Source organism: Pholcus phalangioides, unplaced genomic scaffold (genome assembly GCF_987345545.1).
Source record: "Pholcus phalangioides strain wild (caught in Gottingen) unplaced genomic scaffold, Ppha-v1.0 ptg000039l_1, whole genome shotgun sequence".
Lineage (NCBI taxonomy): Eukaryota > Metazoa > Arthropoda > Arachnida > Araneae > Pholcidae > Pholcus > Pholcus phalangioides.
Genome location: NW_028301625.1, coordinates 11,916,910 through 11,936,566, shown reverse-complemented (window position 1 = coordinate 11,936,566; position 19,657 = coordinate 11,916,910). Strand labels below are relative to the sequence as shown.

The following is a 19,657-nucleotide window of genomic DNA, read 5'->3' as shown; positions in this document are numbered from 1 at the left end:
CCCTGTAAAGTAGTTTATCGCACAATACTTTTGTGTACTACACCAAAAGTAGCAACACCAACAACTTCATTAACACTTTCGGTGATTAGGTGGTTCAAAATATCGATTTTTTTTCGTTCTAGGAAGAATAAAAAACAGGTGAGGAAATATTAATGAAGGTGATTTTGAGAGAAATATAAAAAATATCGCTGCAGTGGTTTCAAAATATTCTTAAAAATATCGTTATAAAGGGTTTTATCGTAGTAAAGGTTATCGTTGTATCGAGTGGAGTTTAATATTAGACTATAGGCAATTCCAAGCAAGATTTAAAGAAAATATTGTGGTAGAGGTATTTTATTATTATATTGTTGTAGCGAGGTTTATGTAATTTGTGTGTAATTTATTTTACTAGGTTGGCTGTATATGGATATGATTTTTAATTAATAATATTTTAAATAAAGGGATATTCCGGATATCCCTTGTCAGGGCCAAGCACATAGGGTCAGTGAGGTGAGCTTGGAGTAGGCGCTGATTCAGGGCTATGCATCGGAGAGGGCGAATAAGTGAGAGTAAAGGGCGTACAGTGAATATACGTCTCATATTTTACGAAAAACAGAGCTTTTATTTTCCATTGTATTTCTGGCTCTTTGGAGGGGCGATTGCTTTCATCGCGTCCTCTGTATCCGCGCTTATCAAGGAATGACCACTCGACATCTCAACACATGTTGAACAAAATTAGCAACGTGAAGAAGTGCCCCATCTTGTGTGAATGAGGGTTGTGCTGATATGCGTTTTTGAAATTTTGGAATCACAAACTCGTAAACATGTCACGATACCTAGATATAAGGTGCAAAAACATTTTGTGGAAGTAATCTGTGTGGCCGTCTCCCAGCCCCTATCTAAGTTATATTAACTCAGATTTAGTCCTCGAACAACAAAATAATAAAAATTCTGAATTGTCCAAGTCCTCCATATGCACGGTTGCCCTTGGAGCAACATCGTTGGTGGCGGCATATGCAAAATAGGGGTGAAACTGGAACATCAACTTTTTAGGCCAGAAAACAAAAGAACGAGACCTAAACTGTGACAAGAGCCAACTATGAAAAGTCTAGCCTAGAGATATAAACTTATTCTTATTTTTTCTCTATACGAATATCAATTTAGGGGTTGGATTCTACATAAAAACCATATCCTAGAGCAGAGGTGTATTGGTGGGGGTGCTAAGCTAACTGTAGCCCAGGGTGGCAAGTCCAGAGGGACGGCAAATTTTATTCATTGGAATTATTTTTATTAGAACATCAAATCCTAATTGGAGAATGGCGACAAATTTTGAATTGCCAGGCGGTAAAGCCATAAATCCACCTTTGTCCTCCCTATAGAGGTGTTTCTTTTGGCAGGGCCGTCTTAACGCATAGGCCTACCTGATAGGAAAAAAATAGGGCGAGTTGTCTCATGTTAACAAGATCATGTGCAAAACAAAATAATGTCTAATTTAAATTGAACATTCAACTACACTCTACAGGCTACAGCTACATAAGCGGAGATAGACTTGAAGGTATGGAGGGAAGGACATGATGATGTCAATACATGAATGCCTACATATTAGTTAGGTCATCCACTCAGATCTTTGATATCTTGAGGGGGGCATTGCCTATCATCACTCCCCCCCCCCCCATGGCTACTGCTTTATTACGCAATTGACGTCAAAATGCTTGACCTTTTATCTACCGGAGGTACTTTAAAGTATCAGATTAGATAATTTGTTATGTCGTTTTTAGCTGGCTGATGCGAAGATCAATTTAAGAAAGAGAGAAAATTCCACTGTCCTTGCGGAGAATCGAACCCACGTCCTCTCACTTGCCGGGTGAGCACCCTAGACTATTAAACTACAAAAGAAACGAATATCTCAATCTTTCCTTAGATTGGACCACTTCCTGGTGTGCACTGAACGGGACCGTACATGCACGGTCGGACCTAACTATGGCCAAAGCTCACAATTGCTGACACTGCCACCAGATCGGGACTTATTCGAGGGTGATGTCACTCTCCATATTAATTGTTAGAAAAGATGGTATTTTTGTCCTTAATTACAACTAAAATGACCTACCTAATAATTCACATGATAATTATTTTTTTACTTCATCATTATATTTTTATTTTTTATTTATTATCATTTTCTCCTTATTCTACTTTTCATAATGAGGTAGATAAAGAGTTAATCAATGCATTGAAATCCACTTTTACGGTCTCTAATATTTTCTAGTCGCTTAATATCGCGCAATTTGCAATTTGTTAAATTGCTGTCCTGTCCTTGATATTGCCTCGTCATCATTGTTTTCAATACTAGAACCAGATCTTTAGACGTAAAAGAAAGACATGCACTCTTTCCAGATTTCTAAGCTTCAGTCTCACGGCCTTGAGTTTTTAGTATATAATATTTTATAAGCATTGCCTTTTTTAGTATATAATTTCTATGGCGGAGCCCCATAGGATCTCCTCTCTTTTATTTATTTATGAAATTTACTGATTTATTTTATTTTCTCTTTTAGTGGCTGCGGAGCCCCTGAGAAGTGCATACGTAGCACCGGTTGAGAACCGCTACTCTAGTTACTAGAAAATTCAACATTGTACTATTCGTTGGGGTACCGATGTACCGATTCGTTGGGGGTTCATTGGGGGGTTTCGCGGGGGGGGGGGTGCATGTGTGGTGTAGCAGTGGTAGGTAGGGCCTCCAAAAAATGGTTCGGGGATCCATGATGTTCTTAAGTTCAGCCACCTCGTTGGGCAATTTGCCTGTTGTGGCGTTGTATTTGTATTTGTATTAGTCATTGATCATTTTTGTCGCACCACGGTCATTTTATGCACACGAGGGCTAATTAGACCGGGACCTACAATTTATTGCCGATTCCGAACGGCAGGCTTGTTTTTTATACTCGTCGAGGGGTTGGTGCGCTAACCCCTCGATGGGGGACTCCCTGCGGTAGCAATTTTTTGCTGCGGTCAAGTCGCCGTTTTTTGTTGTACCCCTGTGTCAGGAAAGTTTTCTGACAAGGACGAACTGGGTATCGAACTCGCGACACCTCTAAACATCCTTTGGTACTTTAGGCGAGCATCTTATCGACCGGGCTACCGTGCCCCTTTATTTGTATTAGTATAGTACAATGATGAATTTTCAGTCAACCTTTGCTTTTACGAACAACAAAAAATTATTTAGCTTGCGAAATAATCTTAGTTCACGAACACTAAGGCTGCGCACATAGTGGGACGAAGAGGTATGCGGTACAAGAATTGTGACTAGGAAGAAAAAAATCACATGGGGTGGAAGAGATGTCCGCAGATAGTAAAGGAGGAGGAGGATACAGAAAATGACCGGAGTGGTTCTGAAATGTAAAGGTGTGATGATGATGATGATGATCCCTCTGCAGAAGCTCGTCTTTTTTAAACAGGAAGAGGAAAAAAAGGGAGAAAACGGCCCAATCAGCAGATCGAGATGAAAACAAACTTGTTTGTTCAATTTTCGCCCTTTATTGAGTGGCCTCTTTCTCTCATTTGTATCGATTCTCGAGTATGTGCGGTGTAGAACAAATACAACTGTTTTCGTCGTTAATCTCTATTACACGCTCCCGTATCTCTTGGTCACCCCATTATGTAATTATGTATGGTAGCATGTGTTTTACAGTACCATGGGCTTGAAGGATATCGTGACTAGGCATAAATTTTTAGGGCTTTAAAATTGAGATGACAATAACGCAACCAGATAGGCATCGTCTTCATTCTTTTATGTCATGGTTATTTTTTCAGCGTTAGTTCAATAATTTCCATTGATTTTGCGTTATACACAGGAGCTGTTATAAAAGTTTACATGAGAAATCTTTGGAGTCATAGGAACGAATTAATTCATTCTACATTGATTCCTATGGGAGAAATTGTTTCGGTTTATGAACGGACTTGAGGTATGGCCCCAGATCCTACAACAGGGCCCCCTCTACAGGGAATTTATAGAGCAGAAAACAAAAAAAAATGATGAGAATCGTCAAAGGCCCAGGACTGGGGGCCTGACGTCCGAAAGATTAAATTAGTAAGCCTTGTTTGTTGACTGCATACGGTTGAGCATGTTGCATTACATTGTTCGGCCCTCCATGACTGCTATATAATTAATACAAAAATGATAATACAAATAAGCGCGTTGTTCGCAAATTATTGTTTCATTGAAAGATCTAATAAATAGGAAAATCTGTGAAGAGACAAAAATTAAACTGGAGCGAACGTAGCCCTCACATCCTGAAGCCGGGGCCGTCTCAAGAACATTACCGGCCCCCGGGCCAAGTCATTTTTCTGAGGCCCTAAATGGAAAATCCTCGAAAAATAAACTCAAATACTTCTCGTTTTTCTGAGGCCCCCCGGGCTGTTCCAGGGTGGGCCCATGCGTTAAGATGGCACTGCCTGAAGTAGGACACCAAGACTTGGTTCTTTGGCGTTCCACCAAACCAGACTTTTCACGGGCCCTTCTACGGTGAATTTATAGCGTAAAAAAGCATGATGGTAAGTGTCCTGGGCCCCAGAGCTGGAGCATGGCCGACTCAATTCAGTGTTGTCGGAGTGCTGGAGCCCTCTCAGCACCCCTTAAGACGGGAGGGGAGAAGGCATGCGCAGCAGCTATCTTAGAAAAGAAGAGGCCACTGATGCTGTGGTGTTAGCCGATGAAAAGGCATTTTCACCCTTCAGCATTTTTGTTTACAAATGAAATTTGAGGTGCTTTTAATTTATTCTGTTGCGGAGAGATATATTTTGGTTGTAAATAGTCTCACAGACAATAAATCATGGATAAAAAGAATCTTAAAATTAAAATTTAGCTCAAATAGATGATCGCGATTGCATAATCGAAGTGCGGTAAACTGTTTATACCGGTAATCCACGGGATGGTCCATAAGTGGATTTTCGAGATGAAAAAAAAATTATCGTTAGATAAATTGTGGGAAATGTTGAGCTGTTGCTCACAAGATTGGGCTTCTTCGTCCAGTTTATACCAGTGCAAGCGTGGATCCGGGGCGATTTATTGTGTAGGTTCATTGGATTGTCCCGTGTTATTCTTTTCTTGGGAGAGGTGATCACGCCCTCCTTCTTAATCCGCGCCTGTATCAGTGATTCTCAACACAGAGCCGTAGTATGGGGAGTGCACAGAAAGCTGTGAAAAAAAAGATGCCAAGGAATGAAGTATTTAAGCAAATTACGGTAAAAAAAAAAGTGTGACTTCTGTTAGGCATAGAATCCAGTATACCTATGGAACCCTTACAAGAGGGAGGCCAACAGGACTCTGGCTCAGGGGGTGTACACGACATTGGCCTTTGGAGGGAGCACACTGCATTTGAGAGGGCCATAATGAATTTCTTCCAGAGAATTCTCAGTTATCAACCTTCAAAAAGTATTTTGAATTAACAGAAATTGATTAAAATAGCATATAAATGTGTTTTCTTTCTGTGTTTTAATCATGTTCCAAAGATATTAAAAATATTTTAGTTTTTGATCGTCTTGGAGGGAGGCACGATTACCCTGGGCCCTTCTCTGCATACCCCTCTGGGTTAAGTAGTAGTAATGGTCCACGCATGAGAAAAAGTTAAGAAACATTGGTATATACCATGGCAACTGGAAAATTGGTATTGGCCCCTATAGGTTTTTGTGAGTGATCATAAAATTGAGGGTCGGAGCATTAGAGTAAATTTGTATTTGGCCCATGGGCCCGAGTCCCTCCCAATATTTGCTACAAATTTTGTAATACATATGGAAATATCGGGTTTGACCCCTCCTCCATTTTATTGGCACATGGATGACATGGGTAACGCATTGAGGACTATACAAAATTTTTGGAATTTTATGTCTGCATGTCTACTAGCATGGAAAAGGGTCACCAAGTTCAGGGAAAGTTAAAAAAGAGGGTTATTTAAGATCATTTATCTTGAGAGCAAAATAGTTGCCTCCTAGTGTCTAATTTTTTCTTTTTTTAATTTGTCAAACCCTTATTTATACAAATAGGTAGATTCTGGAAAATATTCTTTGGAATCGATCAATGTCAACAGCCAGTGTGTAATCCATCCAGTCAGATTTATTGCAAATGTATTTGAATGTTAAAATTTCATGTTTTCTTTATAACTTGCAAGATTTATATTTCCACATTTATTTGCATATTCTAAAATTAATTCAGTACAGTGAAATCTTGGTATAATGATATTCTGCAGACCAAGAAAAAATGTTGTAGAGAGATTAACATTATATTGAGAGAGGTAGCCATTTAACGTTAGACTGTAGGCACTTCCAAATAAGACGTATAAAAGTATTGTAAAGGGAATTGTTATATCCATGGCCCCCACATAGGGGGGGCTGACAGGGCTCTAGCCCTGGGGCCTGGGACGATTATCATTTTTTTTTTGCTTTTTCACGCTATAAATTAGCTACAGAAGGGGCCCGTTAAAAGCCTGGCCAAGGGGCCCGCAAAAGATCCCAGCCTAGGGGCCCTGCTACAGGATGTGGGGGCCATGGTTATATCAAGTAATTGTTGTAGTGTGGTTTCACTGTATATATTTTCTAATTACAAGATGTTAAATTATTAATATTTTTCTTTACTTTCATCCATAGATGTAGACTTGTATCCGGCCCATGGACCTGAGCCCTAGACCTCAATATATTTGCCACCATCTCCATAATATCTATGGAAATATTTGGTTTGAGACCCCTCCCTATATATTTTTGAGCCCTCCCAATATTTACAATAACTTTAGGCTTATGCTTTGATATAAATAGCACCTATACATATATAGATTCCAAGTCTCATTGACTATCCAGTGAATATGTGAATAATCGAATATTTGCTAATTTTCTATTGTCAAACATTTTGTCACAAATTCAGCTACATGGAAGCAAGTATCTATTTGCTTGGGTGAAAATAAATACTTGTAGATTGTCTTTGTTGAAGATTTTTATTTTATATATTTTTTTATTTTTAATAATAATATAACTATATTTTAATTTAAAATATTTATATTTTATTTTAGGCTAATGATATGAGAACTAACTTGTATGCGATGCAGAAATGAATTTTTATTACTTTTATTATTAATAATTAATAATTTTATTATTTTTATTAATTTTACTGGCCTCTGCTGGAAATCTAACCACCATCCTCTTGCAATCCGGGAAAGTATGCTAGACCACTCTTAGAAGCACTGATATTTTTGTTCTTTAGAGAATGCACAATATAGTCTACCACAACATGCAACTCATGGGCTATACAGTCGAATCCTGTTTTAACTGTTAATACTGTTATAGTGAAAAATCTCATTTTAATGAACACTTTTCTAATCCCTCAAATAAGTTTACATAGGAACAATGCAAACAACCTGAAATTCCTTTATAACAAAATTTCATTATAACTAAGTGATTTCTCCTGTCTCAGAGTTCATTATAACGGGATTCAACTGCATAATGAATGTTTCTGTTCACCTTTTGGTCACTTATAGCACAGAGTAATGAAGTTAAGTTTAATATTATGGTAATCTATAAATTGTAATAATAAATGCCAAACAAAATGTAGTTCAATGATATTCATTCAAATTTTCCTTAATTTTTTAATGAAATTTTGTCATTATTTTTAAACAGTTACTTTTTTCACTTTTTACAAAGATATGAAGAGCTTCTATACATTGAATGAGTTATATCTTATGTGTTTATTTCTTTTAAATCCACTATTCTCTCACAAGTCTGAGCACTTCATCAAAATTCTTTTTGCTGATAACTTGAAAGAAGTTTTTTTTAAGTTCAGAATGTATCTGTTTCATGAATTTATATTACTAATGATTGCATTTCAAATAATGAATTCTTGCCATTCTTTTGTTATCTTGTAATAAGAGTGTGGTAAGTAACTGTGTAATGAGTTTAAAAAAACTCCATAAATCTATGTGCTATCACAAGAAAATTGAATAAAAACTTGGACAAGAAGAAACACTGGCATGCATTCTAAGATTCAAATGTAGTTGAAACAAATTTCCAATAAATGTTAAATTTCTGTCAATAAAAAAAAATTAGGAGAATAAAGCAGACCTATGTTAATAGAATAGATATAAGAATGGGGGGAAACCCCACAATTTCAGGTAAAGTGAAAAGTGAACACACTTCCAGATATGCCTTTGCCACTTGTGGTCGAGGTTTTATGTCCTCAGAATTTTTTCTATGGATGGCAGGACTTCATGGCAGCAACTGTGTTTGTCTTCTGTCTTTTCCAATGTGAAATAAGATCTTAATTTTGATTTTTTTTCTTCATTTTTAGTATTGAATACCTGCAGATCCTGTGCCTCTACAATTAGGGTAAGTAAGAATTCTACCAATATGCCCTTTATAAATAATTAAAACATTATCAAAACTCAACTCTTTTGTTATTATATTAATAAGTATTTTTTTTAATTTCTTTAAGTTTATATAGAAAAATTATATACCTAGTTTGTCTCAACATAGAATAAATTAAAATATTTCTCATAGTTTTTCCTTGTTTGAATTTGTTTTAGATTTCTGCATAGTAATGATAATTTCAATTAAGTTACACCAGTTTTTATGCATATACTATAACAGTGTTTCCCAAAGGGGGTGATGGAATGGTCCAGGGGTGATAGAAGCTATGGGTTACATAAGATCCTACGGGTTTGCTTGAATTGGGGGTGATAAGATGAAAAACATTTCTGAAGAAGGGGGCAATAGATCAAAAAGTTTGAGAAACTATGTACTACAAGGTATATCAATGTAGTATATTATCAAATATTGCTGTTTTTTTTTTCTTTCATCTCTAGTCTCAGACAAAGTTATTGATTCAAGCAAAGTATATCGGCTATTAGTCATACTTAATAAAATTGCATTTAGGGGTAATATGGAAATAAGGATGGGTCAGCAAAGTAATGCTCAATATATATGTTAAAACAAGCATTTGTGTGTGTTCGTTAAAATACAATGATTTGCTTAGGAAATATATGACTAGATCTTTTCCTCTTTTTAATTATTATTCTAAATATCTGTTTAAACTGTCAGATATTATCGATGGTATTGAATTGTTTTAGCTCATATCTAATTGGTTGCTCTGTCTATACCTTATTCTGAATCTCTCTTTTTCTTGACATTTGTATTTAAAAGAAAAAAAATCACTGTTAAAAGTCAAAAGTAAAATCTTATTTGAAGGATATTTTTTAAGATCAAAACACTGTTTATTAATTATTCTTATTCTTATTATGCGTTTTACTAAATATATAAAAGCAGACAGTAACACTTGATTGGTTTAAAAGTATATTTGATTAGGTTTTTTTTGTCTTCACAAAATGTGCTGGCTCTGCTATTGATTATCTGATTTTGGACAACCTTACCAAAGAATTAGGTTCTTTGTGAAACTGGAGAAAAAAGTCAATCACACAGTTTTATTACGATGTCTCGGCTATAAATCTGTAAAAAATTTTTTTATTGTTTGAAAATTTTTTTATTGTTTGTAGTTATATATATTTTATACCCTCAGTTTCAACTAATGAACTATAAGTGTGATTCCAGGGAGAACAGTCCTTTTAATCAGGGATCATAGAATGTTCCAAACAAATTGTAAATATTAATTATAGGAAGACAGCATTTCTGAATGCACGTTGCATAGCATGAATACCTACTATTAGCAAAAAACCATGTTTTCATAATTATCTTGTAAACTCAATCTACTTCATGAATTTCAAACAAATTGAGAATGTCAAAATGAACTGAATAAGAACTTTTATAAATATAAAACAAAATAAAAATATCAAAAGTTGACATTGGCATTGTTTCATAAAAAGTTTCAATTTCTTAAAACCTCTTCTGCATGCTTGAATATACTGAATTTTCTTAAGAAATTTATTTAGTTGTGTATAATTTGTTTGCATATAAATAATTTGTATGCGTTATGAATGTTAGCCCTGAATGTTTTATATTTTGCAGCTGTCAGACTATATAAAATGCAACAATAACTAGCATGAGCTGGAAGCAAGTTTCAGATAACTGAGAATTAATTCAGTATGTATTTTTTTGTTTTGACATTCTGCTTCATTCTCACTATTCTTGGTCACATTCATAATACTGTGATGACATATGCTATGCATGAAAAGGAAAAAAAAAAACCCCCCGTTGGAACATTGTACACTTAGATAACAAACCTATCAATCAAAATCTGGATCTCATATAAAATTTATCAAACAAATCCTATAGATTGAGCTTTTGATGAAAGTTATTCTCTTGACAATACTAATTGAATGATTTACTTAAAATGATAAGAGCTTGAATTACATTTTCTTTAAAGACTGACTGCCATTCTTTTCAAGCAATATATTGAAAAACTATTTGTCAGTTCAACATTAATCATAAGAATTCCCATGCATAGTAATAAATAGTATTTGATAAAATATTTGGTGAATGGTATTTGTTTTTTTCTTTCAATTATTAATTTTTCATCATGATTGAAAAATACAGGCTATTTTTAGAATAAAATGCACTAGTTTTTAAGGGCAATAAATACACTTAAATTGTAACAAGGGTAATTGTAGCAGAATTTGCAATTTTGCATGTATGCCTGTGATTGATTTCATTATCTCAACTTATATGCAGCATCATTCAATAGCATATAATGTCAGTTTATCTGCACAATCTATGTTCCTCCTGCACTACATGAATGCACTGCCAAAAATTCTCCTACACACCAAGAATCATACCACATCATACAAAGTAACAACAGGTCTACACAGGTAAAAAAAAAAATCAGAATATGTTGTTCATAATAATATAAAAAATAAGCAAATCAATCCTAAAAATTATATTTAAGTTTAGTGAATGTTTGAGCTTGTAAACCCCAATAATATTTAAAATGAAATATGTATTCACTGTGAGAGCAAAATTTTAACAAAAAATATCATTAGGAGAGTTATTCTGCATGGATGTTTGCAGCAATGTTAACAATTAAAGCTAAACTAGCGGTTTTCAGTTGTTTTGGGATACAGTGAAACGTGATTGCAGCTAAGATGAAAAACTAGCCTTTTGCTCATTGAATCCATTTATAGGAATATAGGAAGTGTGTGGGGAGAGAGAGAGAAGGGGATCATTGAATAGTGTGTGGTAATATAGAATACAGAGTTCGCTGGTGTATGCCGGAAGAAGGGGTTGCTTGAGCCGAGAGTAGTGCTTAGTACAGTGTTTTTTGCATTAAAAAAATGAAACCCTTCACTTTTGGGAAGTAAAAAAAGATGAACCCTCTTTGTGTGCAGAGCTCATTCATTCTTAGTTAAACAATCTATTGAACAACTTGATTCTGGTATACAGAAATATCATATTAATAGGCGACATAAACATTGATATCCTTAGTATAAATTCACATTACCAAAATATGCTTCCTCGTCACAATTTTTATATATTAACTTCAAATGTTACAAGACCAAGCCTCTGAAACTTGCTTACACCATATTTTCATGCATAACTCATCCAAACTAGATGCAATTTTTTCTGCCATCATCATTGTGGATATTACTGAATTACTTTCCATTTTCTTGCAAACTTAAATTTATTTTATCTGATCCAAAATTTTTAAATTTTCAATCAGAATCTCTCAAATTAGAATGTATCTTCAAAATTAAAATTTCATTTTTGACAATGAATCTCCTGGACTAATTTTTAACAATTAGTCCAGGTTGATTGTGATAATATTGATTATATTTTTTGGTAATCCTGGACTAATTTTTAACAATTAGTTCAATTAATATTCAAACTGAACATCATAAATATTCATACTTAATATAATGTTTTGATCTATTCAACCAAACAAAAATCATTGCAAACCTTGGATTACCACTGATCTACTATACCTGATTAAAATTTAGCAAAAACTCTTTCTCAATACAAAAGAGTGTCAATATGGTATTTTATTTAAATTCAAACATTTCATCAGTTCTCAAGAATTAAATTTAAAAAAAAAATTCTTTTTCAAATCAATTCTTTAATTGCACTCACTACACCTTCCAAATGCTGAAATCAATTAACACAATTTCTTGGATCTGATAATCCAAACAAAACTATGTCACCTGAATCAGACTTCAACCATTTTATGAATATTTCTGCACACAACCAAATTTAAAAGGATAATTTCAAAAATATATCTTTCAGTGATAAGTCTATTTTTTGGGCAACTACCAATTTAATTATAATTACCAATTTAGTAAAAATGACCCAACTTCTATTTCTTACTCTGGTATAATAAACACAAAGATACTTAAAAGTTTCCTTTCTTCCACTTTTCAGCTGATGTCAGAACTTATCTTCAAGTTATGAAATTTAAATAATGAAATTAAATAACTGCATTAAAAAAAAATGAGTTCCTAGAGTCTCTCAAATTAGAAATAGTTTTTAAAAATAGAGATCCAAATAACTTGAACAATTAAGGACCTATCTCAGTTATCATCTACTCATCAGATACATCTGAGCGATATAATTTCACTTACTCATTGTGAAAAAACATATTCATTTTCTTTCCCAAATTATATATTCTCATCCCTCAAGAAAAATCTTAAAACACACTGATTTTGAAATCCTGATGATGAAAGCATTTCTGATTTCATCCTCATGTTCAGAATTTCTACATGATTTGGATGTTATTTTTGTGTATTTTTCTCTTTATTTTGTTATTTTCATTACATAATTTTTTTCAGCCCACTCTTATATTTGTATGTTGAATATGTGTATAAACTGTTACATTTATCAGGGCATATACACCCCCTTCCCAGGTTGCATCATTAAATTTTTTGAAATTTTTTTATTTTATTTATTTAGCAAATGTATTGAACCTCTGTTTTGTTAGGGACAAACAATGGTTGTTGTTTTTTTAATTTAAATTTTTGTTAACAAACTTACCCTATTACTAAGTTTTACCCTGTTAATAAGTACTTTTAGTTTGGCACTGGATATTATTGTTGTAACAACCAGTTTGCAAAGGAATGTATAGGTATTAAAATAAAAAAAATTAACTTTTTATACAGTCCTGTGTGCCCCGAAACACAATTAGGAAGTTTTTTTCCTGTCTCTTGTGATGCCAACAAAAAAATTCCACATTTCTAAGTGCAATATTCACTGAGATAGTTGAATTAGAAAAATGGAGGAAAATTGGAAAAAAAAAACATTAAATACGGGGAAACTGTTTTATCCACATTTAACACTGTTTTTTCCCCAGCTGTCCCCCATTTTTCGAATTCACATATCTCAGTGAATATGAAATGTGGAATCTCTTAGAAATGTGGAAGTATTTTGTTAGCATCGGGAGAGACAGGGCAACAACTTTGTAACTGGGTTCTTGTTATAAAATAAAATAATTTTTTTTTAAATTTTAATAACTATAAATCTTCTTCAAACATGAATGCAATATCTGAGTACTAATGTTATTTGGATACTTTTTCTAATTGGAAGTATGCCTCTAGGATCAACGGCTTACTTGTAAAATGCCATACAGTATGTTACCTGTGCACCCTGTATATATATATATATATATATATATATACCAGACTAGGTATTTAGGTTTTAATAAGTTCATCCTGTAGTTTTAGTTTTACTGCTATTCTTATGCTTTTGAGAGCTGATTAAATCAGGATCCCCCAAAGTTTAATTTCAATTCTGAATTTCTGCAAATATTCATGCTTAAAACAGAATTCAAATTTTGGTTGAGTATGTGTTTGTTGCTGTGATCATTTAGCTACCAGGCAATTTTTTTTCATAGAAATAGGTCTCTGTAGTTTTCTCATTTTGTTGATTTGTTTGAAAATAACTGATGAACATAGAAAAACATTTGTTTTATCAACATTTGATATAGCGCTTTTGAAAATACCCTGTCATACTTTCTATTCATTTTAAAGAATGATGAAATGCAATCTAGCCTGGATATAATGAAGTCCCAGGTAGACTCCATATTAGGACATATAGTCCCATACGTGGAATGAAAATTAAATTTATTACACTATAGGAGACTATCTTTTGAACTAATTTGTAATAAATTCACGAATTTTGTTCTCTATCATTTTTAAAATTATCAAAGAGAAATCTGTATTTTCAAGTTCGAAAAATCGTTTGTATGTTCCAGAATTTGCAATGCTAATTTTGCATTGCTTTGCGTATTATGTCCGAATATGAAGGTTGGTTTTTTTAAAAATATATATTGGGTTTCATTCCATACTCATTTTGCCAGTATTCTGTGGAGCTTTATCAAGGCATTCTCTTTGTATTGTGATAAACCTGATTTCACTGGCATATCTGATATTATTGAGATCCTATCTGCCAATTTTTAACCTTTCATTTGCAAGATTCTGATATGAACCTTCTACTGTAGATATTAAAAAAACCTGTTTATTTTTACAAATTTACCTAACCGTGTGTAAACTACTTTTTACGTATAATTTCCACCATTATTGAGGCACTTTTCATGTTGGATAATTAAATTTTCCATCTTGTCACAGAACAACCCCTTATGATAACAAATAATTTTCATCAAATTTCTCTCCAGTCAGGAATCTCTTTGGTTTAAAGAAGTCTTAATTTATCTATCACAGAACATGATGCAAATGATTTTTTGAGCTGAAATACTGGTTCTGAACTTTTATTGTTTTTGGAGAACTTATGTGAGCCTCTCCATCTCCTGGACTGGTGCTTGGATTCAGGAGTGATGCAAGGTATCAGAATCTTGTCACCAGTTGCTTGTTTCTTCCTAGACAAAGATTTGAAAATGTTAAATATATTGTGCATTATTGATCATCATCACTGGCTACATTGCTCTGTTAGGAGGGATTAGAAAAGTAACAAACAAAATGTAGTATAAAGGAAATGGGCCTTTTCTGAATATTATGCAGAGGTGAATTTGAGAAAGAGAAAAGTCATCTGGTTCATAGGCGGAGATAGACTTGGAAGTCTGGGGGACACGGTCATTATTGCTGGGGGGGGGGCACGATGATGATGATGTCAATTCATATATATATATATATACATTAGATCAATAGACTCCACCTTTGATGCTGGGGGGGGGGGGCGAGGCCTCCCCACGCCCCCCGTATCTCCACCCATGATCTGGTCTCCACCGGGAATCAAATTCAAGTTCTTGCAAACTGGGAAAGTGCACTACCATGAACACCACTGGAGACACAACAATGTCTTTCTTATTTCACACATTATGATGTGAGGCATGTAAAATGTTGTATACATTAAGTTTCCAAACTGAAGTTGTAATCTCTCATGTAACTCTGTGTTTACAGCAAGAAAATTGTGTAGAAAAGTAGAGTTTATGGTAAAAACCAATTGTGAGCATTAACCCTTAAAAAAAGCCATTTTTTCTAGTAATGGTGTACATTAAAATATTTTTGGGATTTTGAGAATGACAAGAAAAGATCCATTTCCCAAGTTTCAGAAATTAAATATCTCAGCGTCATGATCTCATCTGACCTATGTTGGAACAAACATGTTGATTACGTCTTCCAGAAATTCTTCAACAAACTTTTCTTCCTCTGCCGCAACCTCAAATATTCCATTCATGATATCAGACTACTCTGCTACTAAACTTACATCTCTCCCGTACTTTCCTACACTACTGAAATGTGGGGCCCCCTACACTTCTAGTAATATGGACAAACTCGAATCGATCCAAAATAAATCCACCTGTTTCATCCATGATTGCTGGTCACCTTTTGTTTCCATGTTCGAACTTAATCTCCTCCCCCTCGCTACTCTTTGTCTTATTTCTCAACTAACCCTGTTTTATAAGACTTTTCATGGCCATCTTAACTTTGATACTTCATATCTAGAAGACTTGATTATCCCTGTAAAATGAAACCTACTTTTGCTTCCACATTGACTGCTTTAAATACAACTTCTTTCCTCATACCATTGGTGAATGGAACAAACTCCCCTGTTTTATTGTCAATTCCCCAACTATCACTAGTTTTTGCATAATATCAATTCATCATTACCTATGTTTCATTCAACTGCATTCTCTTATATAGGCCTAGGGCCGACAATATTGTAGAAATAAATAAAATAAATTTATTTAGAGCTTATTAGATAAAATTAATTTAAAAAATAGTTAAGTAATCAATTAATTTTTTAGATTATTTAGATAAATTAATTTTTGTTGTTGTTTCTGAAGTTATTAATAGTGGTAGCTCTAATGGGTGGTAAAATAGATTACCATGAACATTTAAAAATTGATGAATTTGGTGGGAAATATACTTCCCACAGCCTTAGAAAGTGTTAAATTTATCAGAAACATTTAGTTTGAATTTTTATACTGAAATAGTACTTCTGAACACACCTTGTGCATTTCACCACAAGAAAGGAAGAAAGGAAAATCAAAACAGATGACAAAGGTTCATATCAAAACCTTTAGATAACAGATAGGTCTTATTAAAATTTAAAAATCACACATTTGAAATTTAGAATTCTATGAAGCCATATTATTTTTATCGATTATTCATATCAAACATTTGTATGTGTGATGATTTTGCGATGTGCGTTTTTACATCCATCTCTGTAACTAGATGTAAGCTTCTGATTGTTGAGATGAAAATCAAACTGTAGCAAGCCATAATCTGTGAAACTTTTCAAGTTCAGAGTGTTTAACTGAACTACATTCTAAATGAATAGGAATGGGGAGATGATAAGGCTTCCGTCCAGATGAACACTATTCTTATTTTTCTGTTTTGCACTATAAATGCACTTTGTAGGGAAAAAACGTGGTGTGTTAAAAACTATCCTGGGAGAATCTCATTCCAACCAAAGGCTCCGGGGAGTATGGCTTCCATTCATTATTAAGGAATAATTCAATGCATCTGTGTGTAGCAGGTTTGTGGTTTATTTCAGTCACACTTAATTCAAGTACCAAACTGCCTCTGTCAAAATCTTGAATTATAGATATTGTTTCTCAATAGTTGATTATTTAATTTTCAAGTTTAATTAATATGGGATTGATATTGTGGTTGGGAAACCACTGATTTAGAAACTGTCACCTTAACCCCTAAGCTGCAAGAATAGTGGGATAGAAGCTGCTCTCAAAGTGGCTGCATAAAAATATTTCCCTTTCCTTTTAGTTATCTTTTGTGAAAGATAGATGACTCATACATTGCAAACACAGTGATACCTCTTCTAATGAAGATAATTTGTTCCAGAATCGCATTTGTTAGCCAAAAACTTTGTAAGCTGAGGTCTTTGTTAACCGATGTTATCTAAGATGTGGACACTTTATGAGACAAAAAACCAGTCTTTGACAGAATCAAAAAACAGTTCCTTCGTGGATTGATGCTTTTATGTGTGTGTGTACCTTTATAAAATAGAAACCTGTCTAAAATGGAATATCATTTCAGTCTCCATATGTTCAGTTTCATACAGGTTTCATTGTGTAATACAATGAAAAAAAATGTGATGCAAAGAATCTGGGTTCAAATCCACAATCACCAACAAAATAGTGATTGGGGGCAGACAGGTATTCTACCGTACTTGACAATGTACAATCATCCCACATAGCACCATCAAAGCCGTTAGAGAGTAGAGAAATAATAAAAAAAAATTAAAAACCTAGACTACATATATATATATATATATATATATATGCATACATCATCTATATATCATTTTAAGAACTTCATGTTGAAAAATTTCTTTGAAAAAAAATTCAGATCATCTCAAGATGATGGAACACACTGCTACTTTCATCATCCCTGGATGATGGGAGCATGCTGTGGGGTAAAGATTTACTGGAAATATACAGCTGAAAATTCTATTTCTTTTTTTTGAAATTGAAGACAAGGAATTTTCAATCCTTGAAAATGTTATTTCAGGTAAACTTGTTTTGAAAAATACCTAATTTGATCACGATGATTTTTTTATTTTACTTGCACTTACTTTTTTTTCAATTGCAGATTGTGTCAGAGTATTCTTAAAACCATATATTCTGTGTGAAGATGCATGATGTAATTTCCTGCAGAAATGATGGTCAAGTTCATGTGTTTTCTTCTAATACATGACTTGATTTGCCATACCTGCTGGAGAACTATTAATAGATTGACAAAAACTCAGGATAACCTCCAGGAGACCAGGTTGATACATTACCATAACAGATAATTGAGAAGGTGCTCCTTGTCAAACCAGTCAGTGAATTATCATTATATCAATTATTTTGTCAGTTCTTGAGTTTCTTTTGTTTACTCAATACACTTGAATGTTTTTATGATTCTTTGCTCTTTTTTCTAAGATTTTCTCAAAACATGAAAGCTTTTAAATACTATACCTGACACATGGGAAAATAGTACATTATGGAATGCTTAGGTATATGCAAAATAATCAAAAATAATAGGTGCCGCTGTGGGGACATTGTGATGGACTCATATCACAAAAACCCAGGTTCTGGGATATAGTGGTGGTCGGTTGAAGTTTGTTTTCTTCAAGATGTGTGACTGTGAGTCTATCTTCCATTTAACTTCTTTATGATCAGGAACATAATATTGCATCCAAATGCCAGAGGACTGAATTCATTCAAACTAGCTATTTCTTCAACTTCTTTTTTCCTCAACGTGAAACTTATTGCAACCCTACAAAACAAAGTTGTGTGTGTGTTTTCCTGCTCTCTGTTCTCCTCAGCTTTTTCTCCTTTTTGTTCTCCATGGCATTCCCCAATTTACCGTCTTTGTAGAGTTGTACAAATATTTATCTCTATAAGTGATTTGTAAAGGAACAAGTGAACAGCACTTTTGCATTCAAAAAGCTTTTTTTTAAATCTTTCTACACTCCTATGTTTAGTGATATACCGTCCTTCCCCACACGCATATATAATGTCTTTCTCAGAACTAATCCTTCTATTATATACTGTACATGAAAGTAAGAAAAAGAACAAGTAAAAACCTACAAAACAAGTTTGTAGGTGAGGGCGGAAAAGCAAGAGGCACTGTACTAATACTTCCTTATCTAATCATCTACTCTGTGTACTGTTCCTCCCCCACCCTTGTTTCTTTCTTTATTTCTTTCCCTTTCTTTAACATATGAACCAGGCCACCAGGTGACCACATTTATTGCCTATACGTCTAATACAGATCATTCAAATTTATCGCCAGCTTCTTGTACTGGAAGTGGTTAAAAAGGCTCTCCTCCGAGAGCAATGTAAGCCTACATTAATAAAAAATTCATGCATAATACAAATTGCCAAATAACTTGCCAAGTTTTTTGCTTTTCAATTCAGGAGAGAAATGGCAGCACTACATGACAGGCATGTTTTATAAATAAACTTCATGTTGGTAACAGCATATACATTCCGACACATATCAATGTTTTAGAAGTATGTATGTGCCGTTTAGTGAATGGTGGTATCTAATCGCCTATGATTATAGTTACACTTCATGACACTGATTCAATGAGTGTTTGAAAGTAATGATGACTTTCCAACAATATATTGAATTATTTTAAATGCTTTATATTTTTCAAGCTATTCTTCATGATTTATCAAGACAACATTTTAAATCAAAATGATTAACTTTGAATATCTGTATTTTTCTGCACTTAGAACCTTATAAAGTAATGTTCAAAACTTTTATTCCCTTGCTTTACATGGATGTTCATTTATAGTAGCTTAGTA

General features: G+C 33.8%; 1 long non-coding RNA gene across 1 annotated transcript; it reads left to right on the top strand.

Moving 5' to 3' along the window:
• Nucleotides 1–7,894: 7,894 nt before the first annotated feature.
• Nucleotides 7,895–19,417, top strand: LOC149065582 (uncharacterized). The gene is made up of 3 exons (XR_016195608.1): nt 7,895–8,334; nt 9,967–10,041; nt 17,952–19,417. It is a non-coding gene; the product is annotated as an uncharacterized LOC149065582 (long non-coding RNA).
• Nucleotides 19,418–19,657: the final 240 nt, after the last annotated feature.